This window comes from Loxodonta africana, chromosome 2 (genome assembly GCF_030014295.1).
Source record: "Loxodonta africana isolate mLoxAfr1 chromosome 2, mLoxAfr1.hap2, whole genome shotgun sequence".
Lineage (NCBI taxonomy): Eukaryota > Metazoa > Chordata > Mammalia > Proboscidea > Elephantidae > Loxodonta > Loxodonta africana.
Genome location: NC_087343.1, coordinates 140,712,329 through 140,738,153, shown reverse-complemented (window position 1 = coordinate 140,738,153; position 25,825 = coordinate 140,712,329).

Below are 25,825 nucleotides of genomic sequence, written 5' to 3'. Positions count from 1 at the left end.
TATATATTTTTTCTTTTTTTTTTCTATTTTATAGTATACAGGCTATAACCTACACAGCCCATTGCCTTTGGGTATCCTTTTGAACTTCAAACTTTTGGGGGGGGGGCGGGGAAACTGGTTGCTGAAACTACCTTCCAGTCAAACAATAACCCAGATAAATTGCTCTGGGCATTGTGCTTTTTTGAAGAACGTTGTCTCTTTTGTGAAACTGACTCCAAAGACCAGACTGATAAATCAGTAATTCAATCCGTTCAATCAGGCTTCAAGACAATATTATATAAATGCCTGTCTAATGTTTGTAATCCAACTGTCTCCCACTTGCTATGTAGAAATTTATGTATCTTAAAGAAACCAGGTTCTCAGTGGAGATTGACCTCATGGTTCAGACTCCATTTTGTCTTAGACTCCACTTCTGCTTCCGAGAAAGTGACCCATGACTGCTGATAGGTAAACCAAGGAGGAGCAGCTTGTCCTTGGGAAGAACACTTAGAATATTTTAAAGAGATTAACTGAAGACCTCCAACAGGAGAGGTCCATCCTGTATTGTCTTGCTAATCATAAATTCTCTAATGGAAACTTGTTTGTCACATGTAAATTTTTCTGTATTTTCTATTTTCTGTAGACAAACTTTGTGTGCTCTTTATGGATATATATTTTTTGTGTGCAGATCCAACAATACTAACTTAGATGATCCCTTTCCAACTGGCAGTAAATTTATGCGGGCAATCTATTGTTTAGATTCCTGATGAATGCATGGGCAATGCACTTTGGGAATTTTAGGACTACCTTTAGACATCCATAGTAATGATAAAAAAGTAATGATACTGGTAAATATTACAAAAGTAATGTTAAATTTGTTACACATTTTAAAACAAGAGTCAGAAGAGCTCATTGGTCCAACATTCAGGGTAGGGTTGCTAGTTTTAATTCCTACTTATGGTGTAGCTGAATTGGAGAAATCTTTAAGAAATGAATCAGTTCCTATGGGGCAAATAGCAGATGAAGTTGCTAGCGGGATAGAAGCAAAACAGTGATCTCTGACCTAATTAAGTCAAGGTGACATAACAGAATAGCCTAAGATTTTTTTATTGCCCCAAGAAAGCGTAGTCTGTGCTGTAGCAAATACCTCTTGCTGCATTTGGATAAATAACACAAGAGAAGTAGAATGAGATACACATAGAATTAGACAGTAAGCTACTTGGTTACACACTGTAATACCCTTACAAACACCAAATTTATTTGGTTGGTTACAATCAGGAGTACGTACATGGGCTAGATCACTGTTGCAAGGAATAATAATATTCTTAGTCTGCATCCTGATAATATTAGGCATAATAAGACTTATCTTCTGTTGTCATAGACACATAAAAGGCAAAAGAAGGTCTCAGGCTAAACTGATGATGTACATTGAGTCTGCTCATTTTGGAAATGCAATTGATGGGAATATCACTCTTAAGATCCTGGTGAAAAAGCAGATGGTACCCTGGGGAAAACCATCACTGTGAGTTTAAAAAGCCTGCAATGGCTGCCATCTAGGAGCCCAACTAACTCCAGGTATTGTCATCTATGTGTTATCTCCAAATTCCCATCAAAAGGAGAGAATTATTTATGAGATAATATTGGAGCCATTATTTCCTGTCCTAAAATGTGACCCAGCTAGAGCTGAACTCACAAGGACTCACAAGGACACATCAACTGGGCCCTGAGGTATAAAGAATATAGCTAGGATAATTTTAGAAAACATCTTTTAGGGAATCTTTCTTTTTTTTCAGAGTAAACAAATCATAAACAGAACACAAAAGACTTTCCAGTCTTATCCTCGTCTACTAGCATTTAGTGACTAATAAGATTTGTTGGACCGATGAGGACGATCCTGAGTATGATTACTGAAACGTGTACCAATGATTGTTAAGAAAGACAATTCAAAATGTAGGATTCTGGAGATTTAACAGTTTCTAGTCAATCTGTGAAAAGGTGGAGCTTTCAATGGTTTTGCCTATTTGTAATATGAATATATACTGATGATTCTGTAACCGTCCTTGGACTCAGGCAGACATGGCTCTGGCAGCATGGTTGTCCATTTTCCCTTTCTTTCCTATTCTGTAATATTGTTTGGACTCAGGCAGACATGGCCCTAGCAGCATTCTTGTCCATTTCCCACTTTTGCCTCTTCAAACGTTTGCCAAGTAAAACTTTCTTTTTGCTTTTTAAAAAAATAAGCAAACAAAAATTTGAAATATAATATGAAGTTCTCTTTCTGTTACAAACATTTCTTTACAATCTGAAGAAATAACTTTTTTTTACCACAAAGAGTAAGAATAACTGACAGGAGGGGCTGGATATAACCTAAGTTCAGCTAGCACAGTGTGGTCACACTGGGACAAAGCTCATTTTATATGTATGTATAAACAAGATGAAAGAACATTTTAATGATAACTTGGCTAAGAGGATTCTTCTACCCACAAAACCAAGCCAGCAGGCCCAGTTGTCTGAATATTAAGGAGCCTATTTTAAAAAGTTGATTGGTTTTTGTTCAAAGTTATAGATACCGACAGTCGAGAAATACTTATACATATCAAACAGCAAAGATTTCTGGAATCTACTCAGCCTCAGAATCAGAGTGTGTGTACATCTGCCACTTCTTTAACCAATACCTGTTTTGTAGGCCCAAGTACCAATAGGCTTTTTGGTGTCTGCTTAGAAAACAAGGAAGAAAATTACTGATCTGACTAAATCTCCTTAAAGTAGTTTTCCTAACTGCTTGCCACACTAGCTTTTGGAAGGAAAGGACTACTCTGAGAATTAATTTCCAAAGTTTACCAACACCATATGAAAAAAAGAAACAAAAGAAAAAAGGAAAGGAAAAACTCCTGAACTTTAGACTACTCAAGCACTTTATACGTTTATGTTGTGTTATAAATAAGACCATATAAACTATTCAGAACTTTTTTTTCTTCAAAGAAATTTTTTGGAGCGTTTATTGTGTGTATGTTTTTCTAAGATCCTGAATATAAGGCATTCTGGTCAAATGAGTAAACAGTGGCTGAGAGGACTCTTCTACCCACAAACCCAAGCCAACATGCCCAGTTGTCAGAATATCAAGGAGCCTATTAAAAAGTTGATTAGTCTTCTATTCAAAGTTGTAGGTACCAAGAGTCAAGAAATACTTAAAAAAAACACTGCCGTCACATGACTATTATTTAATGAATAGATTGAAATCACTTCAAAGCTATATTGCAGATTTTCAGGTAGACACATGAATTAGGAAAACAAGTAGTTAACATCAGTCATCCTGGAGAACATCATAAAGATTTTTAAACAACTATCTTCCTACACGTTTATCCGATACATAAGAAAGTCTTCGATCAGATGCCACCGTATATGTTGCAATCAGTTGCATACCAGGCAATTAGAAATAGAGAAGGCATATTTAAATTACAGATATGAACTGCAAAAAATTGAACTTATAGTATTATTCTAACCCCATGAAGATAGTTGTTCTACTCACAAAATATGAACAAGTTAGTCCAATGTAAGTCATTTTAAATCTCAGTATCAATTAACCTAGATCCATAGACATATGAGGGAACACTATGAGTTTTCTATTGCTGTTGTAATACACAATTACAAACTTAGTAGCTTAAAACAACAGATTTATTAACTGGTTCTTTTGGTGGTCAGAAGCCTGACACTATCTCACTGAGCTAAAGTCAAGGTGTCAAGAGGATGTATTACTTCTGGAGTTACTATAGAAGAATCCCTTTCCTTGCCCTTGCCAGCTTTTGAAGGTCACCCACAGTCCTTGCCTAATGGCCTCTTTCCTCCATCTTCAAACACAGGAATGGTACATATCCTAAGTACTCCTATTTCAAAGACTCCAGTGATTAGATTGGGTCCCCTGGATAATCCAGGATAATCAATCATTTCAAGGTCCTTCACATTAAACACATCTTCAAAATCTCTTTTGTCATGTAAGGTAACATGATAAAAGGCCAAAAATGTATTGAATGACGACTAAATGTCCATTCTTTTGATAAGAACACATAACAGAACTGGAGGAGATGAGTATAAGTTTTATATTATTTTAAAAGAATTTATCACAAACCAAAAGCTAAAAATACACTTAATGAAGAAACACAAGATGTATTCCCACTAAAACCAGGAATAGCTTAAGGCTATCCTATTAAATATTAATTAACATTAGTTAACATTGTTTAGACATACAATTCAATCTACTTATGCAAGACGGTAAAATGATTTTTAAAAATTAGGGGAAAAAAGGTAAAATTAACATGAGTTTCTGATAATATATGTCAAAAAACCATCAAAGAAATCATTAAAAGAAAAAAAAATACAAGGAAAAGCAGTAATTCGACTGCTTAACAAAATGTCTAAAAAATAAAACAAAAAAATACCTATGGATTATAAAAAATAGAAGGTCCCACTAACAAGAATGACCAAAAGTTAAAATAGGAGAAATGAACAGAAACTAGATAAAGAAAACTTTGCAGAAGAAGATAAAGATTTGCCTAGATGGAAAGACATACAATATCCATAAACTAAACGTTGTAAAGTTGTCAGTATTTTTAATTAATCTATAATTACAACAAACCCCAGTTAAAATTTCAACATTTTATTTTTCTTAAACTAGATAAAATAAAACTGAATTTTTATCTAGAAAACATTCATGAAAATCTGGGAATATTAATAAATCAGTCATGAGAAGGAATACTGTGATGTCTACTGCTGCTTGCTGGGGATAGAGAAGCCTGTTTCGCATTGGTGTCTGAGGACATGGAAATATTCTTCACCATAGATATGAGCCATACAGTTATAAATATATTATACAGTAAGAATACAGAGTACCTCTTTGTTCCTTGTTAGATAAATGCTCAGAACACAACATGTAATTTGTAATAATGTACATGGGAGTGCTAGTTGATAAAACCTGGCCAACATTTTCAGGAGTGTCTTCTGGCACCCATTCGCCAACGTGCAACTTCTTGAGATGCTTAGGGAAATTTCAGCTCTTTTACTGGAAAGATACAGAACGTAGCTTTTAAGGAGGGCCTCCAGTATCATCAAAATTCTAATCCCCTTAAATCTTCTTATGGTCTTTCCTGACAAAATCATATCACAGAGGCCTTTGGAATTGTATTAGTAATCCTGCAACTCTTTAAAATATTAAAATATATTTTGACTATGCAGTAATTAAAATGGTTTGATAGAGGAAAAGAGATAAATAGATCTATAGAGAAATGGTAAAAATGCATATAGAAATTTACCTCACAGAAAAGATGCCCTTTCAAATACAAAATGTAGAGTTTTATATTCAAAGCTAACTTGATTAAAACAGGATAGCTGATTGATTTGAATTTACAGAAAAACTAGATTACTTCCATATAACTAAATAAATTTAAAATGGTTTGAGTTTTTAAGGAAAAAAAAAAAAAAAACCTTAAAAGTGCTGAAGAAAAACTTTAATGAATTACTTACAATCTCAGCACGAGGAAGGAATTTCTAAGCTTTGTAGATAATAGATATGTAATCTACAAAGAAAAGGGTTGATACAGCATAGGACCTAAATCTTACAAAATTCTATTTGGTAAACAAACAAAAAACAACATAAACTCAAGTCAAAATACAAATAATGAATAGAAGCAAACAAATAAACAATTTCAAACAGAGCAAATTTTCTCAACTATAAAAATTTATTTAGGGGAGGGGGGCCATCTTGGACTAGGTAGATGCTACCTCAGATCCCTCTTGCAACAAAGACTTGGAAAAACAAGTGAATCGATCACATACATGACAATCTACGAATCCTGAACAACAAACACAGATTTAACGAGTTGACCTGAGTGACAGAGACGGAGAACGAACAACTACGGGAAAGCAGAGACTGTTTTTGGAGCCTGGAGCCAGCGTCCCAGTCAGGTAACCTTGGCGCCGGGCTTAACACTGGGCGTAGGGTAGCTGAACACAACATCCTGTGATGGTGCAAACACGGGGCGCAGCCCTACCCCCCTGAACTGACCTCGGGAGGGGGCCCAGCTGGTCAACGCAGGCGGCGCGGTGATGCGGCTGGCAGGAGAAGTCGCCAGGAGGCAGCGACTGGTTTTGGAGGCAGGAGTGAAGCGTCCCAGCTGGGGAACCTTGACGCTGGGCTTTGGACTGGCAGCGGAGGAACTGACCGTGGCTTCTGTGGGCCTGACCCTCGGGGGCAATCGCTACCCAGCCAGCACACATAGGCAACACGCCCCTCGGGAATCTCAGATAAAATAGTCATCCCAAGCAAGAAAAGTAACTTTATCTATATTCCGGGGTGCTACTCTCTCCTGTTTTTCTGAACCTTCCCCTCCCCTTCCCAGGCGGCTTCATTAACATTGGAATTTCCTGAGCCTGAAGGGAGAACTGCTCTGCAGTTTTTCTTCCCACCCCCAACTTTTTTTTTTTTTTTTTAGTCTTTTCCTAACCCATTCTTCAGGCCTGAGAGAAGCAACCACAAAAAACCCAGGGACCAAAAATCCTTCCCTAAAAAAAAAAAAAATCCTTCCCTAATTGGACTAAAAACACAGAACCAGCTCCAGCCAAGCATATGTGATCCACAGTCTCTGGCTTTCAACCCTACAGGGAACAAGGTGACTATTATAATGCAAAGGAATTTCTGAAAGGGATCTGACTGCATTTTTTTTTTTAGCGGATTTACTGGAAAGACAAGTTTCCCAGGTCTGATATCTCTGCGTATTCAACAGAGCCCTCACTGACCCACAACAGGGAATTGAGGACTGAAGCTCTGCCCAGACCACCTAGCCTCCTGCCTTAGGGGTCTAAGGAGGGGGACACCTACCAATCTGCAGAGGTACTTGCATTGGGGGCCTAAGGTACAGCTGCAGAGCCCACTCACCTACCAAGGTACTTTAGGAATAGAGACACACCTACCTCACTGACACTTGGGGGAAGCCTGTCAGCATCCTGCCCCCCCTGGAGTGTGAACCCCAGCTGCTACTAGAATCTGGTGCAAACAACTATCACCACTACTTCTCAAGGTGGATAGGTGATAGGGTGCATCACACACTTGATGACCTAAAATCAGATTCTACTCAAGAATAGTGAATGGACTCAGGCATATATATCTGGTAACAGCCCAAACCAGCTGGTAATAGGTCACAAGTAAGTCAAGGGCTACAACAATCAAGACAGCACAATCTAGTAGCCCATCCACGTATATTGAAAGAAAATAAAACAAGATAAGACTCAGTGAGCAAATATAGAATAAATCACTACAATATCTTAGTGATGGCTTGGAGACAGCAGTCAATATCAAACCACATAAAGAAGCAGACCATGACTGCTTCTACAACCCCCCAAACTAAAGAATCAAAATCTTTCCCAAATGAAGATACAATCCTGGAATTATCAGATACAGAATATAAAAAACTAATTTACAGAATGCTTCAAGACATCAGGGATGACCTCAGAAATGAAATAAGGCAATCTGCAGAAAAAGCCAAGGAACACACTGATAAAACAGTTGAAGAACTCAAAAAGATTATTCAAGAACATAGTGGAAAAATTAATAAGTTGCAAGAATTCATAGAGAGACAGCATTCAGAAATCCAAAAGATTAACAATAAAATTACAGAATTAGAAAACACAATAGGAAGTCAGAGGAGCAGACTCAAGCAATTAGAATGCAGAGTGGGAAATCTGGAGGACCAGGGAATTAACACCAACATAGCTGGAAAAAATCAGATAAAAGAATGTAAAAAAATGAAGAAACCCTAAGAATCATGTGGGACTCTATCAAGAAGGATAACTTGCATGTGATTGGAGTCCCAGAACAGGGAGGGAGGGCAGAAAACACAGAGAGAATAGCTGAAGATCTACTGACAGAAAACTTCCCTGACATCATGAAAGACGAAAGGATATCTATCGAAGATGCTCATCGAACCCCATTTAAGATTGATCCAAAAAGAAAAACACCAAGACATATTATCATCAAACTTGCCAAAACCAAAGATAAAGAGAAAATTTTAAAAGCAGCCAGGGATAAAAGAAAGGTTTCCTTCAAGGGAGAATCAATAAGAATAAGTTCAGACTACTCAGCAGAAACCCTGCAGGCAAGAAGGCAATGGGATGACATATACAGAGCACTGAAGGAGAAAAACTGCCAGCCAAGGATCATATATCCTGCAAAACTCTCTCTCAAATATGAAGGCGAAATTAAGATATTTACAGATAAACACAAGTGTAGAGAATTTGCAAAAACCAAACCAAAGCTACAAGAAATACTAAAGGAAATTGGTCAGAAAACCAATAATATCAGATACCAGCACAACACAAGGTCACAGAACAGAACATCCTGATATCAACTCAAATAGGGAAATCACAAAAACAAATTAAGATTAATTGAAAAAAAAAATGCTCAAAACAGGAAATCATTGAAGTCAATATGTAAAAGATCACAATAATCAAAAAGAGGGACTAAATACAGGTGGCATAGAACATCCATATGGAGAGGGATACAAGGCGATATAGGACAACACAAGTTAGGTTTTTACTTAGAAAAATAGGGGTAAATATTAAGGTAACCACAAAAAGGTATAACAACTCCATAACTCAAAATAAAAACCAAGAAAAACGTAACGACTTAGCAAACATAAAGTCAAATACTATGAAAATGAGGAACATACAATTTACAAAGAAAATGTCTCAGCACAAAAAAGTATGTGGAAAAATGAAATTGTCAACAACACACATAAAAAGACATCAAAATGACAACACTAAACACATACTTATCTATAATTACGCTGAATGTAAATGGACTAAATGCACCAATAAAGAGACAGAGAGTCTCAGACTCGATAAAGAAACACGATCCGTCTATATGCTGCCTACAAGAGACACACCTTAGACTTAGAGACACAAACAAACTAAAACTCAATGGATGGAAAAAAATATATCAAGCAAACAATAAGCAAAAAAAAGCAGGAGTAGCAATATTAATTTCTGACAAAATAGACTTTGAACTTAAATTCACCACAAAGGATAAAGAAGGACACTACATAATGATAAAAGGGACAATTGACAAGGAAGATATAACCATATTAAATATTCATGCACCGAACGACAGGGCTGCAAGATACATAAATCAAATTTTAACAGAACTGAAAAGTGAGATAGACGCCTCCACAATTATAGTAGGAGACTTCAACACACCACTTTCGGAGAAGGACAGGACATCCAGTAAGAAGCTCAACAGAGACACGGAAGACCTAGTTACAACAATCAACCAACTTGACCTCATTGACTTATACAGAACTCTCCACCCAACTGCTACAAAGTATACTTTTTTTTCTAGCACACATGGAACATTCTCTAGAATAGACCACATATTAGGTCATAAAACAAACCTTAGCAGAATCCAAAACATCGAAATATTACAAAGCATCTTCTCAGACCACAAGGCCATAAAACTGGAAATCAATAACAGAAAAACTAGGGAAAAGAAATCAAATACTTGGAAACTGAACAATACCCTCCTGAAAAAAGACTGGGTTATAGAAGACATTAAGGAGGGAATAAAGAAATTCATAGAAGGCAACGAGAATGAAAATACTTCCTATCAAAACCTCTGGGACACAGCAAAAACAGTGCTCAGAGGCCAATTTATATCGATAAATGCACACATACAAAAAGAAGAAAGAGCCAAAATCAGAGAACTGTCCCTACAACTTGAACAAATAGAAAGTGAGCAACAAAAGAATCCATCAGGCAGCAGAAGAAAACAAAGAATAAAAATTAGAGCTGAACTAAATGCATTAGAGAACAGAAAAACAATTGAAAGAATTAACAAAGCCAAAAGCTGGTTCTTTGAAAAAAATTAACAAAATTGATAAACCATTGGCCAGACTGACTAAAGAAATACAGGAAAGGAAACAAATAACCCAAATAAGAAATGAGATGGGCCACATCACAAGAGACCCAACTGAAATTAAAAGAATCATATCAGATTATTATGAAAAATTGTACTCTAACAAATTTGCAAACCTAGAAGAAATGGATGAATTCCTAGAAAAACACTACCTACCTAAACTAACATAATCAGAAGTAGAACAACTAAATAGACCCATAACAAAAAAAGAGATTGAAACAGTAATCAAAAAACTCCCAACAAAAAAACGCCGTGGCCCGGATGGCTTTACTGCAGAGTTCTACCAAACTTTCAGAGAAGAGTTAACACCACTACTACTAAAGGTATTTCAAAGCATAGAAAATGACAGAATACTACCTAACTCATTCTATGAAGCCACCACTTCCCTGATACCAAAACCAGGTAAAGACATCACAAAAAAAGAAAATTATAGACTTATATCCCTCATGAACATAGATGCAAAAATCCTCAACAAAATTCTAGCCAATAGAATTCAACAACATATCAAAAAAATTAATCCACCGCAACCAAGTGGGATTTATACCAGGTATGCAAAGCTGGTTTAATATTAGTAAAACCATTAATGTAATCCACCATATAAGTAAAACAAAAGACAAAAACCACATTATCTTATCAATTGATGCAGAAAAGGCATTTGACAAAGTCTAACACCCATTTATGATAAAAACTCTCACCAAAATAGGAATTGAAGGAAAATTCCTCAACCAACAGCCAAGATCACTCTAAATGGAGAGAGCCTGAAAGCATTTCCCTTGAGAACGGGAACCAGACAAGGATGCCCTTTATCACCGCTCTTATTCAACATTGTACTAGAAGTCCTAGCCAGAGCAATTAGGCTAGACAAAGAAATAAAGGGCATCCGGATTGGCAAGGAGGAAGTAAAATTATCTCTGTTTGCAGATGACATGATCTTATACACAGAAAACCCTAAGGAATCCTCCAGAAAACTACTGAAACTAATAGAAGAGTTTGGCAGAGTCTCAGGTTATAAGATAAACATACAAAAATCACTTGGATTCCTCTACATCAACAAAAAGAACATCGAAGAGGAAATCACCAAATCAATACCATTTACAGTAGCCCCCAAGAAGATAAAATACTTAGGAATAAATCTTACCAAAGATGTGAAAGACCTATATAAAGAAAACTACGAAGTACTACTACAAGAAACTAAAAAGGACCTACTTAAGTGGAAAAACATACCTTGCTCATGGATAGGAAGACTTAACATAGTAAAAATGTCTATTCTACCAAAAGCCATCTACACATACAATGCACTTCCGATCCAAATTCCAATGACATTTTTTAATGTGATGGAGAAACAAATCACCAACTTCATATGGAAGGGAAAGAAGCCTCGGATAAATAAAGCATTACTGAAAAAGAAGAAGAAAGTGGGAGGCCTCACTCTACCTGATTTCAGAACCTATTATACAGCCACAGTAGTCAAAACAGCCTGGTACTGGTACAACAACAGGCACATAGACCAATGGAACAGAATTGAGAACCCGGATAGAAATCCATCCACGTATGAGCAGCTGATATTTGACAAAGGCCCAGTGTCAGTTAATTGGGGAAAAGATAGTCTTTTTAACAAATGGTGCTGGCATAACTGGATATCCATTTGCAAAAAAATGAAACAGGACCCATACCTCACACCATGCACAAAAACTAACTCCAAGACCTAAACATAAAGACTAAAACGATAAAGACCGTGGAAGAAAAAATAGGGACAACCTTAGGAGCCCTAATACAAGGCATAAACAGAATACAAAGCATTACCAAAAATGACGAAGAGAAACCAGATAACTGGGAGCTCCTAAAAATCAAACACCTATGCTCATCTAAAGACTTCACCAAAAGAGTAAAAAGACCACCTACAGACTGGGAAAGAATTTTCAGCTCTGACATCTCCGACCAGCGCCTGATCTCTAAAATCTATATGATTCTGTCAAAACTCAACCAGAAAAAGACAAACAACCCAATCAAGAAGTGGGCAAAGGATATGAACACACACTTCACTAAAGAAGATATTCAGGCAACTAACAGATACATGAGAAAATGCTCTTGATCATTAGCCATTAGAGAAATGCAAATTAAAACTACGATGAGATTCCATCTCACTCCAACAAAGCTGGCATTAATCCAAAAAACACAAAATAATAAATGTTGGAGAGGCTGCGGAGAGATTGGAACTCTTATACACTGCTGGTGGGAATATAAAATGGTACAACCACTTTGGAAATCTATCTGGCTTTATCTTAAAGAGTTAGAAATAGAACTACCATACAACCCAGAAATCCCACTCCTCGGAATATACCCTAGAGAAATAAGAGCCTTCACACAAACAGACATATGCACACCCATGTTTATTGCAGCTCTGTTTACAATAGCAAAAAGCTGGAAGCAACCAAGGTGTCCATCAACAGATGAATGGATAAATAAATTGTGGTATATTCACACTATGGAATACTACGCATCAATAAAGAACAGTGACTAATCTGTGAAACATTTCATAACATGGAGGAACCTGGAAGGCATTATGCTCAGCGAAATTAGTTGCAAAGGGACAAATATTGTATAAAACCAGTATTATAAGATCTTGAGAAATAGTATAAACTGAGAAGAACACATACTTTTGTGGTTAGGAGGGGGGCGAGGGGGGGGAGAGGGTTTTTTACTGATTAGTTAGTAAATAAGAACTGCTTTAGGTGAAGAGAAGGACAATACTCAATACATGGAATGTCAGCTCAACTGGACTGGACCAAAAGCAAAGAAGTTTCCAGGATAAAATGAATGCTTCAAAGGTCAGCGGAGCAAGGGCAGGGGTTTGGGAACCATGGTTTAAGGGGACTTCTAAGTCAATTGGCAAAATAATTCTATTATGAAAACATTCTGCATTCCACTTTGAAATGTGGCGTCTAGGGTCTTAAATGCTAACAAGCAGCCATCTAAGATGCATTAATTGGTCTCAACCCACCTGGATCAAAGGAGAATGAAGAACACCAAGGTCACACAATAACTAAGAGCCCAAGAGACAGAAAGGACCACATGAACCAGAGACCTACATCATCCTGAGACCAGAAGAACTAGTTGGTGCCCGGCCACAACCGATGACTGCCCTGACAGGGAGCACAACAGAGAACCCCTGAGGGAGCAGGAGATCAGTGGGATGCAGACCCCAAATTCTCACAGAAAGACCAGACTTAATGGTCTGACTGAGACTAGAGGAATCCCAGCAGTCATGGTCCTCAAACCTTCTGTTGGCCCAGGACAGGAACCATTCCCGAAGACAACTCATCAGACATGAAAGGGACTGGACAGTGGGTAGGAGAGAGATGCTGATGAAGAGTGAGCTATTTGTATCAGGTGGACACTTAAGACTGTGTTGGCATCTCCTGTCTGGAGGGGGGATGGGAGGGTAGAGAGAGTTGGAAGCTGGCAAAATTGTCACGAGAGACTGGAAGGACTGACTTATGGGGGGAGAGCAAGTGGGAGTACGGAGTAAGGTGTATACAAACTTATATGTGACAGTTTGACTTGATTTGTAAACGTTCACTTGAAGCTCAATAAAAGTTAATAAAAACAAGTAAGTAAATAATTTATTTACAAAACTAAGAAAAAGATCAAGGACTTAATAAAAAAATGAAGAAAAGTTATGGACAGGCATTTCACAATCTATAAAATAGCTAATTATATCTTTGATAATGAAGTGTAAAACATACCATCTTTTATCTGTTCGATTGAAAATGATAGAACTTTTTACATATTCAGTGTTGATGAATTGGTATAGGCAAAAGTATTCTTATTCTTGGTTGATAAAAGCATAAATCAGTAAAAATTTCAGCAACATCATTCAAATTTTAGTAGTTTTGATCAAACAGTTCTACTTATAAGGATCATCTCTACACTTGTATTTACAAAAATACTCCTAGACATACATACAGCTATTCTGTGGTATAGTTGATATTATTCCCTTAATCTGGAAGTAAACTTAGCGTCTTGCTGGTACATCCATAGAATGTAGAACTACACAGCCTTGAGAATGATATAGAACGAGTCTACTGAAATGAACTACGTTTCTAAGAAACATTTTAAAAAAAAAAGCAATGTATAAAATCGTATGCAAGGTGAAATATCGTTATGTAAAAATCAGCATGTGTGTGCATGTAAGCTCTCATGCCACACATATATGCATATATATCTTTTGTCCCTAAAAGAATCCACATGGCAAAAAGAAAAAAAAAAATAGTAATTACCTTTAGTGACAAGGAGCCCTGGTTACACAATGGTTAAACACTAGGCTGCTAACTGAAAGGTCAGTGGTTAGAAGTCATCAGCCTCTGAGAGGTAATTTGCTGCTTCTGTAAAGACTACAGCCTTGGAAACCCTGTGGGGCAGTATTACTGTATTCTATAGGGTCCTTATGAATTGGAATCGACACAAAGGCACACAACAACAACAATTCCTCTCATTCCTTTAGCGATGGACAATGGTGTGATAGATTTTGCTTTACAACTCTGTACTGTTTGGATATTTTTCCCTTTTAAGTATTAGTACTACTTTGATAGTTAAATATTAAAATACCATCAACATAACAAGTCCTCTTGAATTTGCCTATGATAATTTATAATTTGAGGTTTGCAAGTAGAGTTTTCTAAATGATTGAGGACCTTACATGGAAACCAACTCAAAATGTATTAAAACACACACACACACAAGCATTATTTATCCCTGTCTCCTGTCCTGCAGTGGGGAAAGAGAGGGTATGATCATTAATTAAGCCAAAAGTGGAGTTTCTCACCACCTCAGTTAGGGTTTTGGTGAGGAAGAAAGAGTTCATCCTATGGGTCCTTGTTCTTGTCCAGTCGGCAAAGGGATGGCCCTTCCTTAAGCTGGGCTCAGAGCATGTGATATATTTCAGAGAGACTGCCATGGGACATTCTCAGTTAAAGGAACATCTGATTGTAGCATTATCAATAAGATTGTCCAAGAAAGCATTGAGCGTACCAGTCACTAAGGGTTTGAGCTTCTCAGGGGCAAATAACCCACTCATCCTTTCAAAACGTTCAGATAAAATCTAATAACACTCATACATTTCAAACATGTCTTGAATTTAAATTGCATTGTAAAATTAGGTTACACCAGGCAATATTATTCCTAAGGCCTTAGGGGCTTTGTATCTGAAAGTTGCATTGTCAAGTGCCAATTGCTTAGAGACACGTAGAGCCAAGGAAGCATATTGTCCATGGTCTCAAGACCTTTCCCAGTGTGCCATGGGTTCGCTTACTAGGATATAGACTCTGGTATGGGTATGTGTGCAGGAAGTTTGTAAGGAGTGCTTTTTGTAAATCATGACTCTAAGGAAGTGAAGGAGGTAGTATTGGGCAGATGCAGAAGCTGAATTGTGATTCAATTTCAACAGAGACCTCAGGTCATCCTACAGGGATATTTAGAACTGCCCTGACCTTTCTGAATTGTCCCAAATCTACAAGGTGTAGAGCCCTTAGTACCCCTGTGTCAGTTACCAGATGAGGCTATAACATTGGACAAGGCCAGTCTTCTTGGCTGATAGAAACTCTTGGTGAAGAACTAAGCTGTGGGTCATCAGCAGCTAACATTTATCCCAGCTCAGGGAATAAGGGGTTCAATGTAGGTGGGTGGATGGGGTGCATACCTCAGCATCCTCTATGCAGATTGTCTCAAGTGTTTTTGGGTGGAAACCCCAGGTTCTGCTTGGTGTGACTCGTTACAACCAATAAACAAGAGGCCCAGGTGGGAGAGAAGAAAGAAACCTTTATTTCATTGAACAAGGAAAGGAGCAGTTGGGGCTGTTGCCTCCAAGACTGCTCTCAGGCAGCTTGGGGAGGTGGGCTTTTACAGAGAACAGACAAGGAAATGCAAATTCATTATGAATATTCAGGATTGACCTTTACCCAGGTGCTCAGGGTTTGGGGATGACTGTGCATTTTCTCTAGACAGGGGTTTGTTCCACCCCCACCACAGGATGGAGGAAGAGGTTGGCTTTTCTTTCCTTAGCTTGTTAAGTCTCCACCTAGAGGTGGGATGATTATATGTAATTTTCACTTAATGAGCTGATAGGTCACTTGAAGTGTTAAGATGAAGTAGAAAACCTGCTAAAACCACTTGAGGCCCACTGTGGCTGTTGTGTGATTATCGTGTCAAGGTCAATTTCAGAAGAATGTGCAGCCTATTCTACAGAGTGTAGGAGGGTAAGTCAGAGAAGGTGTCTCTTAGAAGAGTTGGACTCTGAGGCTGCTTGCCTCACAATTGCTGGGAAACGTACCCAGTGTTGATAAATTGCTCTCTCCTGGAATACTTTCATTATTCACATTAAACTGGGCTGAATATATTTTTAGATAATAATTAAAACCCCATGAATTGTGTCTTTTGAGAATATTTAGTCATAGAAATGGGAGGCCACGTTTCTGAACGATAGACAAACTGAGTCTCCCCAAAATGTCCAGAGGAAATAAAATGTGTTGAGGAGGAAGAATACTTTTCAGACACTGTTCACGGTGAATTAACTGGGCTTAAAAGTTTCAGGATAATTGAATAATATTGTCAGCAATAACAGTATTATTAGGAGTAATTAACATTACAAGGCACTCTGTTATATAGGTCAGTTGACTTGGATAAGCTATTTTGTCAATCACAGAATGTTGCTTTCTTAGAAAATTATCTGTTCTCAATAATAACGGGTAGTATTGGTAATCAGAATCCTAAGAGATACTCTCAAATCTTCTGTGCCCGTAAGCATTATAAATATATGGAATGATGGCATTTGAAATATTACATATACAGCATCAACGTTTAGTCATTTATTAACTGCGTTCTTGCAGTGTATCAGGCAATATGCAGAAATTCAGAGCAGGGGTCTTATCAACCTAGAGTTATTAATAAATGAGCTTGAAATTGTATGTGTGTATAATAATTGTATACCTAGGTACAATTATTCTGAGAATGTATCCACTTCTCTGTCCATACTTACCTATACATAATTTTCATTAGAATCTAAAAAGTATCTGTAATGCAAAAGCATTTAAGGTCCAGATCCACAAAGCTTAGTATCATGATCCTTGCCTATGAATTCTCCGCTTCCACTAAGGCTCACTCAGAAGGCACACACTCTGAAAATGGAGCATAATTATGTAAAAGTAGGCAAAGGGCACAGGGATTGTAGTCTGGAATTTCAGGATACAAATCCTGATTTTTTCACTCATTTAGTGTGATGAAAGGCAACTCCTTTATCTTCCTAGGTCTCACACCCTTCATGGAAAATGGGAATAAGAGTATCTGCCCTGTGGGACTGTGGGAAAACTTAACCAAACTGAGATAAATATAGAGGATCTAGCATAGTGCTTGGCCCAGAGTAGACACTCACTAAATGCTTGTTATTAGTAGTAATTTTGTAGTTCTTAAAGATGTGGAAGGCTCCTTCCATAAAGACTACATCTTTGGAAACCCTGTGGGGCGGTTCTGCTCCTAAAGGGTTGCTTCGAGTTGAAATCGACTTGAAGGCACTGGGTTTGGCTTTTAGTTTTTATTAAGCCTGCCCTAGTTCCATCAACGCTCACTTTAAAGTCTAATGTTTTCTCAGGAATTAAGAGCAGAACACAGGGAGAAGAAAACTGTCCAGGTCTCAGAGAGAAAGAGCAACAAGATAAAAATTTTGCACACAATGAATATTATTTCTTGTCCGAAACATAATGTCATGACACATTCATACTGATGTAAATTGTATCATGGACAAAAACTGGTGGCATGTACTGATATAAGGAATAATGTATATTACAATTAGAATCAACTGGTCATCAAGGAATATCAGTGGTGGTAAGGATCTAAAAGAATTGCTTCTCGGAAGAAGCTAAGAGAAGAACAAAATATTAATGCTAAATCAATACTAAAATCAAAAGGAAAGCAGATACTGAAGAAAATTAAAAATACAGTGAATTGATTGTTAACAGTGCTACTTTCTTTGATCCAACCTCTCCAAAAAGGAGACATTATTCCCTTAAATAGGAAGCAGTTTTATGTCTTTTTACCCTTCTGTGCTATGTAAAAAGAGACAAAATGGATTCTTTCAATATGTGAAACCAAGTACTTCTAAACACTGAATCACTTAAAATTCTAAGGACATAAAATAAGCCATTTGGAATACTTTAATTTCAATTTTTTAGTACCTTAAATTCAATTATGCCATCTTCCTTTCCTGCCCCGGGGGATTGGTATGGGAGAGGAGTGAAGAATGGCAGTCCAAGGTGAGGATAATGAAGTGAGGGTGGATAAAATTCTTAATTTGTTTTATGTTCCTTGGGGGGGGGGGCTAATTTCAATCATGCATAGAAAATAGTTTGTCCAGTATTGAATCGGTTAGGGCTCTTGACTGTAAGCAACAGAAACTAAATCTGACTGATTTTCACAGAAAAGGAATTAAATATAAAAAGATTTTGGGATAATTTACAGACTTACAAAATGGCTGCGAAAAACAGGACTATAGACCGCTAGATCCACAGCCAAAAAGACACTACAGGTGCAGTGTGTAACAATACCCCTGCTGCTCCCTGACACCATGCTGCCTGCTGCTGTTGCCCCCACACCACCACCCTGGGAAGCCAGCATTGTTTTCTACACCTCCATAGTCCCCCAGAACAAATTTTCTCCTGCTTCTGCCTTTTTGTATAAGTAGCTCCAGGTTCCAAGCAGGAGCTTCCAATTGCTGAAATTTATCTCTTAAGCCTAGAAAAGTGAGAGTTTGTGTTTTTCAGCTTCTATTTGGGGATAGTGGAAGGTGAGCTCCCCGACATGACTAATATGGCAGAAAGTTTGTCAAATTAAGGAGGTAATTCAGAAACTGAAAAGCTAAAGAAAATGACAAATTTCCACTATAAATGCAAGAAAAAACATCAATTTCCAAAAGCCATGCACTTATATACTCTTGTGACTTCAAAGTTAATTTCTTTTATCTTTTATATTCCTAAGCCTCATGTAGATCATTTTGATAATTACTATACTTGTAAAATTATCTAGAACCTATAGATAACATTGGTTCATTAAATTAATATTCTTGTCAAAGTTCACAGACCAAAATTTTTAAGGTACAGATATTGGATTCTTGAACTTAATACTAATGACATTGCATACTCTTTGTGTTTTTCAAGGATAACTGTTCATTATTCAACCAAATTGCATTTTTCTAATGAGCAACCTGAAAATTTCCTTACTGTAGGTACACAGAGCAAACTGAAAAGCTAAATGGGACGTCTATAGAATATTAAAATGGACAGATTCCAGTAACATCCTTTTCACTTGATGTTCATCAGTAACTCCATTAAAAAAATTACCTAACAAATCTAACTGCGAGGCAAGGAGTCCAAATGAATTACTCAAGTATGACCAAAGGATTTGTGCCAAGAACTGATACATTACTTTTAAGTGCCTCTTGAAGTAAATCTCTTTGCCTTTCACCATGATATACAGTCAGTCCCTAGATTACAAACAAGATCTGTTTCTAACGGTGCCTTTAAGTCTTTATGCCAGATTTGTAGGTAAGTCAGAACAGGTGCATGCAGTTCTCATTTAGCCTTTCTTTAGTGCAAGAAAAGGCTAGAAGACTTCTCAATGATTTAAAAGATGCACATGTAGCAAGCAAAGGTGATTGTGATGAAGAATTTGTTGTGAGTAGGAGCTGGTTCGATCCTTTCAGAGTGAGGGCAAATTCACATAACAGTACAGGACAAATACGAGTTTTCAGTAAGTCACCTTTTCATAACCCAGGCACTGCCTGTATATGCTATCTAAAATTAAAACCTTAAAGAACAGATGAGGAACACCTGGTCGATTTGTAGACTCATAGACACAAGATGCAGATGGGTAGACATCAGCCTGCTAGAGAAATGGCCTCTCACTTTCTTAGGCTGTAGTCTCTGAGAATATTCTCACTGCCTTATGCCCTTTTCTCCTGAAGGTACGCTGCCTGGAAGTTAAGGACTGCCAATCCCTAGGACCGTCTAGCTGTAGTGGGCAGTTTAACTCTTAAATTTTAGAGAAAATTTCTCTTCCTCTTATACTTTTAAGAGTGGTTATTTTCTCTTCATGAGAATGTAAATGTATGTGGCCCATGAAAGGAAGTCAGCTGCCTTCTATAGACAGAAGAGTCCTTTATGGTGTCCAACAAGCTCACCAGGGGATGACATAGGGGTTAGGAATAAGATTTATAAGACTAATGGGTGTGATTTTATCCAGCTTTGTGTATACATATATATATATTTATATATAATATACATATATATTAAATACAAGGTAAACGGACCCGGGGGTGCAGTGGTTAAAGCAAATGGCTACTAGACTGCTAATTGAAAGGTCAGAGGTTTGAAACAACCAGTGGCTCCGAGGGAGGAAGATGTGACAGTCTGCTTTCATAGGGATTTACAGCCTTGGAAACTCTATGCGGTTGCTGTGAGTCGGAATTGATTTGATGGCAGAAGGTTTTTAGTTTAGTTTATATATATATACACATACCAAAAAACCTGTTGCCGTCGAGTAGATTCTGACTCATAGTGACCCTATAGGACACAGTAGAACTGCCTCATAGAGTTTCCAAGGAGCACCTGGTGGATTCCTGCCAACTTTTGGTTAGCAGCTGTAGCTCTTTACTATGTCACCAGAATTTTATATGTATATATATATATATATATATATATATATGAAAATACGGTTAAACCTGTCAGAGCCAGAACTCGACAGGACTGCCTTATTTTTGTTTTTCTGGGTCTCGCAAATTTTACATCTATGACAGGGTGCAGTCTTACCATTTTTCTATCACTCATTTTTGTGGGAAATACTTAAGTTTTCCTTCTCGGACAGGTTTTCAACTTACAGAAGTTTCGGCTTTTGTAAGTTTTACTGTATTTATATATATGTGTGTACATATATATATATATATATATATATATATATATAGTAAACCCAAAGTATGGGCCCATCTAAGAGGAAGAATTAATAAGAAAGGATGGAATAATAGTAGAATTCAAGGGGCCCAGATTCTGAATCTAGCTTACACCTAAATCTAGTTTCCTATAGCATCAAAAATAAAAACATTGGTACAGAAAACAAGAAGGCTGCTCTACTCTGACCTTTGATTTAGTGTTGATTAATGGGACATTTTACAACCTACTAGGTAAGCAGGTTGAACTACCTAGATCATTTAAATGTTCACCACAAGCCTTAAAAAGACTGATTTCAGCTCTAAAATAGTACTTCCAAACAACTAAAGCCCCACCAGCAATGGAGTTATGAGTTCCTGACTCCAGAGACATTCTAGCAGAGGCTGGGGTGTCATGAGTCCCACATCCTACAAAGGGTCTAATTTAATGAATTAATGATGTAAGTAGACAGTGGCCTGCAAAACGTCTTCTAACACTAAAGTTCTCTAATTCTAAAATCCAGCTGTTAGAACTGCACTCACGCCAAATAACTGCCAGATGAAACAGATAATAAAGACAAGCATTCATAACAGGGTGGAGCCTGAAGAACCAACTCTCACAATTAATATTTCAGTTACTGAGAAACGGGTGGCAAAGGTACTGGCCAGGGAGTTGCTAACCTCTCCCAGGCAAGTCAACCTCTCTGACTATTAAGTATGTGTACTTGGCAGCCTTCTTAATGTAACTATTGCTGGTCTTCCTTTGTAGCCCTTCTATTTAACTTGAAAAAAGAAATGCATTATTTAAGTACAAGTTTAACTTTCTTGTTGAGGAAATTTTTCACAGGGGCACTATATCCTAAATTATCCTTACAAATACTGACACTACTTAATAAGCCCAATGCAACACTGCGAGTTTTATAGGAAAGCTTGAGAGCAGACATGTTAAAAAACAGGATCTATTTCTATATCCAAATCTTCAGAATCAGTATATCAAAAGGTCGAAATACACGAGCCTCATCTTTATAAGCAAAAGTGTAAAATTCCTGCTAATTCACTTCATTCTGGGTCCACCAGCTTTGCTTGTCTATGTAGATAATGTGTGGTTTACCTTTTTAAAAATGATTTTATTTACTTGTCATTAGATTCAGTAGAAAAGAAGGACTAATGGGTATTCTGGGTTTTAATATCATTGTGAAGTGCTTCACACAAGGAAGCCAGTGTAAAAGGCCTTACCCCCACCCCCAGCCATTGCTCTCCCACCTAGAACAAGGAAAGAGAGGCCAACCAAAGGAAGGCCCTTCATTCTAGCCTCTTTCTCTTCCAGAGAAGCTTTGATTCCTGCTCCAAAACCACAGCCTTCCTGGAAGTAGGAGTTGCTTTATACTTGCTTTGATGCAACATTAAAAATCTTTCCAAATTTCATCTTTGGATCTCAATTTTTAATCTCTTACTGATGCTTCAAATACTTTTTCCCTTTTCATTAGGCAATATTTTCAAACTTCATTTCCCCTTAATTTGTATCTCATTTAATATTATCACTCAAAAATTACTCTGGGATGTGGTTAATTCCAAAGATTTTCCACAAAAGAATGTTGCATTGCACTGCTCAGTTAAGGACACAGTGACCTTAGCAAAGAGGGTGATAATTATAAGCAACATGAGCTAATAGAATCATGAACCAAAAACCAAACCTATTCTCATTGAGTTGATTCTGATTTATGGTGGTGACTCTGTGTGTTAAAGAATAAAACTCTCCCTAGAGTTTCCTTGGCTATAATCTTTACAGAAGCAGATTGCCAGGTCTTTCTTCTATGGTACTGCTAGGTGGGTTTGAACCGCCAACCTTTAAGTTAGTAGTTGAACACAAACCATTTGCACCTTCCAGGGACCTTAATGAAATCATACACATGTAAATATATCCATATGTATGGAAAAATTACTTTACTCTCTGACTCTCTCCATTGTTAAGAGGAAATAAAACCTGTGATAAGATTTTTCTCATAGATTACAAAAATTCCCTCCAGCTTCTTCACCCAGAGACTACTACAGTAGGATTTAGATATTGGGAAACACTATGAACTTCTTTCATGTTCCTAATATAGAGGACCTGCTCTTGTCTAATCCTTTTCTGCATATACCTAATTTAATCCTGTGTTTGGAAATGAAATTGTTTCACTGGGTGTTAAACAGGGAGGAGTCTAGTAGAATTAAGATAGCCTAAATCACGTCAAGTAAATTTAATATAATTGGAGGTTAGGCATTAGCCCTGGTGTCAGGGAAACTTTATAGATTAGGGATAGGGGAGGGTAGATTAGAGAAGATGCATGACTTTGTAGTCATAAAAATGGCCAATGGGAAGCAGCTTTCCAGGCTCTCCTGACAGTAAGTCCTGTCTAATTGGAGCGTCACTTGAAACCTCTCTTAGGACCCACAGAATGGTGCACTTATTATCTGCCCTTCTCTTCTGCAAGTTAGTTAAATGGTCACCTTTGGTACCATACATCCCTTTTTTTTTTTTTTTTTCAGTAGAGCTTGAAAATAACAAGCTCTTTTCCTAAATACTTCAAATTCAAACTTCCCAAGAGATTGGTTTTTGTTGGTTTTGACAATACCTATGACACAGACCTCTAGCATCAGGCTACAGGTCAACTAAAGGAACAATACAATAAATGGCTGTCTTAGGTCAGGTTCTCCCTTTGACCCAATCAGGTGAGACATGGTGGAGGGACGATCTTGGTGGTCATGGGTAAAGACCCATTCTGAGGGAAGCTATGGATCATATATAATCACTCACAAAGATGAAGTAAGGGGTCAGAGACAAAATGGAGTGAACAGAGGGAAACACAAATGACAATAACGTTTATGAAAAATGTCTCGGAAATACTTATTTTTTATTGTTCCAAGTCACTTAATAAATAGTAATGAGTTATGCAAGTATTGTGAGTTTTATAGAACAATTCTGGTAAAGTCAATTACATTTCACCATTTTCCTGCTGGCAGATCAAAATTTGAAAGGAATATCTTGAGAAAACTGGCAGCTTTGAACTGAGAGAATTCAAGCAATAACCAGAATTGTTGAAATATTGAAACACACTTTTTTGTCTTGCAGTGAAAAATTAACAGACTTCTTCTTCCTCATATCTGAAAATATATTGGAATTAGAAATCAAGGACAATTTCTCAAAATAAAAATTTGTAAATAGCATATAGTAATTGAATCCAGGGAAAATTGAAAACAAAAAAACTTTCATTTAAAAGATTGGAATAGGGCACTGCTTCTGAAAAGAGAAGGAAATGAATGAATTTTACCTTTTTTTTAAAAAAGCCACAACTAGATAATGGCCACACTCAGACTAAAATGCAGTCTCTGTCTCATAGTTCACTTTTTTGTCTACCACATCATGAGTAGAAAATAAAGTTAAAGAGGTGATGCAAGCTTAATAAAAGTAAATGAGAATCCAAAAACAAACAACAACTACGACAACAAAAAACAAACCCATTGCCATCAAGTCGATTTTGACTCATAGCAACCCTACAGGACAGAGTAGAACTTCCCCACAGCGTTTCTAAGGAGCAGCTGGTAGATTCTAGCAGCTGACCTTTTGGTTAGCAGCTGAACGCTTAATCGCTTTGCCACCAGGGCTCCAAATGAGAGTAAGTGAGACTTAACTGAACAACAAAAAAAATTTTAATAGCAAGAAAGGTCAGGATAGATTGGAATATAGAAAAAAAGTTAAACTTCAAAGGTACTCATTTGCTACTATCATTTAAAAAATAGAACGTGAAATAAAAGGGAGGGGTTACATAACAAAGGTCTCGAAATAGATGCTAAAGTTTTTCATCCATGAAGAAATGTGTGAGGTCATGAAAGGCAGGAATCACAATTTCTTTGAAATTAAAAAATAATAATAATAACCTAAAGCTTATGCAAAAATGCCTTTCAAAATGAACTTGAGTTAAGATAAGTAATAAATTGTAAGAGATGAGAAGTACTCAAAGAATATATTAAGAAAAATCTTTCTTTTATAAGAAAACATAAAAGATACTTTCTTATTCAGGAGATAGGAAAAGTAATATTTAGAGAGAGAGAGGGAGAAAATAATAGAATTTTCCACAATTTTATCATATAAAAGATATATTGTCATGTAACTCTAGTCTGGACAAATAACAATTACAGCTCCACAATGTCTACATAGGAGGTAATCAGTACTGACAATCTTGTTGGGGTTGTGCAGGTGGAGGACATATGAACATGTTTTACGTAGCACAATAAAAGATTTAAAAAAATATCATTTGCCCATATTGAATAATGAGCCCTCTCTTATTTTGGGTCAATCATTAAAAAATGGTTCAAATTGAAACTCAAAGTGAGTTTATTACAGATGGCCTCAAAAATATGGATAAAGGCAAACTTACAGAGTTCCTGCTACCACTTAGGATATGAAAGATGGAAAATTACCACTCCCGCCCCAACAAGAAGAAAAAAAAACAGATGTTCTACAAGTCAACTTTTCTTTAACCTATCAGAGATTTGAGGACACAAAGCAACGAAGTAGCCTGAAATCTATAGAAATATAGGCACCTTTGAGACAGGAGAGCTCAGCACTGGCTTATCTGAGTCAGATCTCAGGAGGAAGATAGGGTTGCCATGTAAGATAGTGAGAAGACTTTCAGCTAAAATTTTTAGTTATTTTCTAAACACCAAGTATGAGCCAGCCCTCATATATCTGTCAGCTTATCATAATATGGGGGCTTGCTCTTTCTGTGATGCTGGATGCTATGCCACCAGGATTCAAATACCAGCAGGGTCACCATGGATGACAGGATTCAGTTGAATTTCCAGACTAAGACAGACTAGGAAGAAGGACCTGGTGATCTAATTCTGAAAAAAGTTAGCCAGTGAAAACCTCTTGAATAGCA